Source organism: Pseudochaenichthys georgianus, chromosome 1 (assembly GCF_902827115.2).
Source record: "Pseudochaenichthys georgianus chromosome 1, fPseGeo1.2, whole genome shotgun sequence".
Lineage (NCBI taxonomy): Eukaryota > Metazoa > Chordata > Actinopteri > Perciformes > Channichthyidae > Pseudochaenichthys > Pseudochaenichthys georgianus.
This window is the reverse complement of record NC_047503.1, coordinates 48,030,226-48,035,225: the sequence shown is the minus strand read 5'-3', so window position 1 is coordinate 48,035,225 and position 5,000 is coordinate 48,030,226. Positions and strand designations below refer to the sequence as shown.

At 46.1% G+C, this 5,000-nt stretch overlaps 1 pseudogene; it reads right to left on the bottom strand.

Annotated features, from left to right (window-relative positions):
• Positions 1-5,000, bottom strand: part of LOC117451487 (E3 ubiquitin/ISG15 ligase TRIM25-like) — a 22,110-nt pseudogene that overhangs the window by 9,715 nt on the left and 7,395 nt on the right.

Below are 5,000 nucleotides of genomic sequence, written 5' to 3'. Positions count from 1 at the left end.
AGAGTCCCTGCGTGGCCTCACAGACTCACACAGACACGTTTACTTTGACACCAGCGTGTTTACAGGGACGACAGATGCCACGAACCTCACACCACGAGGACCTTCCGTTTATCATTCATAAAACATTAGTTTGAACTTTAAAGCCGACACAATGTATGTTTCTTTATCTCTAATTTAGCACTGACTGCACGACCACCTCTCGTGATTCTGTAAGATAAAGAACGCAGCTGAAGACTAGAGAGGTTCGTGGTGGATTTAGTGAATGGTAGCTGATAAGAGTGAAATGTGTTATTCCGTTTTGACTGACAACAACAACAACAACAACGTGATTTCCAATTCTTTGGAAAGGGTCGCTGAGCACGTCTTCTCTCACTGATATGTGTTGTGTCTTGATATGTGTCTGTTGGCTGCTGTGATCAGGGTTGGGAGGGTTACTTTGTAAATGTAATCAGTTACTGATTACTGAATACTTGGCTCTGAAAGTAATCCGAATACAGTTACAGTTACGTGTCTTAAAAAGTAACGTAATCAGATTACTTTTAGATTAATTGTTTTGGTGAACAGGAGACACAAAAAGCAAAAGGAAACTGAACGTGTTTTACTGTTCTAATGGTGAATCAAGAGCACACTGAAACATCACATCTGAAGCGATGCAACAACATAATACACTTGTTGGGGATGCAGCTTGGGATGTGAGGAGAGGGACACGGCTTAGAACGGGCGAGTCGCCTTCTGTCCGGCCAGTGTCGGCAGGACAGGAATTAAAATGTCGAACTCGGACTTCATTTTAAGGACATGTCGGCCAGGGGTGTAGAGCTATAGTTTAAGCACCGGATCGGCAAAACAGGAGTGTGTGCACCAGTCTGCCTTGATCTATGAATTCATGTCTGTGACGCTCACAGTATCTGCTGCGCGCAGCTGCTTTATAGAAGCAACACCTCCTTCACTTCATGACCTCTCTGCAGCGCCAGGAGGCAGCGGGAGGGTTAGCTCCGCCTCCGAGAAGACGAGCGAGCCGCGCAGTGCCTTTCACGCACCGCCTTCACTGTGTTTACCTTCAGAAATAATCATTAGAAAGGCTAAAGAGCGACCGCAGGCTGATGTGTTTTAACCAAACACACCTCTACACACACGCGATTTAAACGCAGACTTTTGTTCCTCCATGTTTCGTTGTTATTGTTTCACTGAGCGAGCGGACCCGCGATTTTTTTCAAACGCTTTTTGGTCCATCTGCGGCTGCTCTGATGATTCGAATCGGCTGTACCTACTATGAATATTACATGTTGAGAGGAAATCTTTCCACCAATAATTCCAATAAGTAATCCAACATGTATTCACTTCAGGTTTACGAAAGTAACTGTAATCAGATTACTCCTTTTTCAAATGTAACGCGAGCTGAATACAGTTACTTGATTTTTGTATTCTGATTACGTAACGCCGTCACATGTATTCCGTTACAACCCGACCCTGGCTGTGATGCACGGAGCCTTTCAGACTTGATCCGATCATTAAAGTATTCTCGTATCGTCTCGTGTTTACGATCCGTCTCCGCTCACCTGCAGGAAGTGTGTGCTGTCGTCGCTCTGCAGCAGCTCACAGATCTCCTTCTCTCGCCTCCTCAGGTCCTCCAGGTCTTTCTCCAGCTGCTCCCCGTCTCGCTCCGCCCGCCCCACCACCGCCCGCTCCTTCGTCTCCAGCCGCGCTCTGACCTGCGGGACACGAGGACATTAAAAGGTCTTCTCTGTGTCTCATCTACATCAACATGTGTCCCCTCTTCTCTGTGTCTCTTCTACATCAACATGTGTCCCCTCTTCTTCATCAACATGTGTCCCCTCTTCTTCATGTCTCTTCTACATCAACATGTGTCCCCTCTTCTCCATGTCTCTTCTACATCAACATGTGTCCCCTCTTCTTCATGTCTCTTCTACATCAGCATGTGTCCCCTCTTCTCATGTCTCTTCTACATCAGCATGTGTCCCCTCTTCTCCATGTCTCTTCTACATCAACATGTGTCCCCTCTTCTTCATGTCTCTTCTACATCAACATGTGTCCCCTCTTCTTCATGTCTCCTCTACATCAACATGTGTCCCCTCTTCTTCCATGTCTCCTTCTACATCAACATGTGTCCCCTCTTCTTCATGTCTCTTCTACATCAACATGTGTCCCCTCTTCTCCATGTCTCTTCTACATCAACATGTGTCCCCTCTTCCTTCATGTCTCTTCTACATCAACATGTGTCCCCTCTTCTCCATGTCTCTTCTACATCAACATGTGTCCCCTCTTCTCCATGTCTCTTCTACATCAACATGTGTCCCCTCTTCTCCATGTCTCTTCTACATCAACATGTGTCCCCTCTTCTTCATGTCTCTTCTACATCAACATGTGTCCCCTCTTCTTCATGTCTCTTCTACATCAACATGTGTCCCCTCTTCTTCCATGTCTCTTCTACATCAACATGTGTCCCCTCTTCTCCATGTCTCTTCTACATCAACATGTGTCCCCTCTTCTCCATGTCTCTTCTACATCAACATGTGTCCCCTCTTCTCCATGTCTCTTCTACATCAACATGTGTCCCCCTCTTCTCCATGTCTCTTCTACATCAACATGTGTCCCCTCTTCTCCATGTCTCTTCTACATCAACATGTGTCCCCTCTTCTCCATGTCTCTTCTACATCAACATGTGTCCCCTCTTCTCCATGTCTCTTCTACATCAACATGTGTCCCCTCTTCTCCATGTCTCTTCTACATCAACATGTGTCCCCTCTTCTCCATGTCTCTTCTACATCAACATGTGTCCCCTCTTCTCCATGTCTCTTCTACATCAACATGTGTCCCCTCTTCTCATGTCTCTTCTACATCAACATGTGTCCCCTCTTCTCCATGTCTCTTCTACATCAACATGTGTCCCCTCTTCTTCATGTCTCTTCTACATCAACATGTGTCCCCTCTTCTCCATGTCTCTTCTACATCAACATGTGTCCCCTCTTCTCCATGTCTCTTCTACATCAACATGTGTCCCCTCTTCTCCATGTCTCTTCTACATCAACATGTGTCCCCTCTTCTCCATGTCTCTTCTACATCAACATGTGTCCCCTCTTCTCCATGTCTCTTCTACATCAACATGTGTCCCCTCTTCTCCATGTCTCTTCTACATCAACATGTGTCCCCTCTTCTCCATGTCTCTTCTACATCAACATGTGTCCCCTCTTCTTCATGTCTCTTCTACATCAACATGTGTCCCCTCTTCTCATGTCTCTTCTACATCAACATGTGTCCCCTCTTCTCCATGTCTCTTCTACATCAACATGTGTCCCCTCTTCTCCATGTCTCTTCTACATCAACATGTGTCCCCTCTTCTCCATGTCTCTTCTACATCAACATGTGTCCCCTCTTCTCCATGTCTCTTCTACATCAACATGTGTCCCCTCTTCTTCATGTCTCTTCTACATCAACATGTGTCCCCTCTTCTCCATGTCTCTTCTACATCAACATGTGTCCCCTCTTCTCATGTCTCTTCTACATCAACATGTGTCCCCTCTTCTCCATGTCTCTTCTACATCAACATGTGTCCCCTCTTCTCCATGTCTCTTCTACATCAACATGTGTCCCCCTCTTCTTCATGTCTCTTCTACATCAACATGTGTCCCCTCTTCTTCATGTCTCTTCTACATCAACATGTGTCCCCTCTTCTTCATGTCTCCTTCTACATCAACATGTGTCCCCTCTTCTTCCATGTCTCTTCTACATCAAGCATGTGTCCCCTCTTCTTCATGTCTCCTCTACATCAACATGTGTCCCCTCTTCTCCATGTCTCTTCTACATCAACATGTGTCCCCTCTTCTCATGTCTCCTTCTACATCAACATGTGTCCCCTCTTCTCCATGTCTCTTCTACATCAACATGTGTCCCCTCTTCTTCATGTCTCCTCTACATCAACATGTGTCCCCTCTTCTCCATGTCTCTTCTACATCAACATGTGTCCCCTCTTCTTCATGTCTCTTCTACATCAACATGTGTCCCCTCTTCTTCATGTCTCCTCTACATCAACATGTGTCCCCTCTTCTCCATGTCTCTTCTACATCAACATGTGTCCCCTCTTCCTCATGTCTCCTCTACATCAACATGTGTCCCCTCTTCTCCATGTCTCTTCTACATCAACATGTGTCCCCTCTTCTTCATGTCTCCTCTACATCAACATGTGTCCCCTCTTCTCCATGTCTCTTCTACATCAACATGTGTCCCCTCTTCTCCATGTCTCTTCTACATCAACATGTGTCCCCTCTTCTCCATGTCTCTTCTACATCAACATGTGTCCCCTCTTCTCCATGTCTCTTCTACATCAGCATGTGTCCCCTCTTCTCCGTGTCTCTTCTACATCAGCATGTGTCCCCTCTGTGGAAAGAGACTCTGAACGCTTCAGGAACAAAGATTCTCTCTCTTTTTGATCCATCAGATTTTGGCCACTTGATGATGTCATAGATGTTGTGTCTTGTGTAGCCATTAGCCAATCAGCAACAAGGTACCCCCCCCCCCCCTTATCTTACAGCTTTTGAAATGTCCTGCTGCCATCTCCTGTTCAAATACTGATATGAGCTAAACCAGTATGATCACGTACGTTGCTCCAGCTGCTGACATGTCCCCGAGCCTCCTTAACTCAGCAGACCCTCACGTACCAGTTGGACATGTATTACGTAAGATACTACGAGTACAACAAGATATTGTGAACATTGAGGACTTGATTAGAATCCACTTGTTTCTCGTCTCCGCTGTACGACTTGCAGATATATTTATGAAAGTACTTTAAGGGGATGACGCGCTCCTGACCTCGGCTTTGGTTTTCTCCAGACGGAGGGCCATGTCTGCAAACACGGCTTCGCTGTCCTCCAGGACCGCCGACGCCGACACCTGAAACACGCACAGTCATTCCACACGATGCTCGATACTGTCAAAGGTAATGCTACACTCTTACATTACAACAGCATCGTTTTCTATATGTCTTG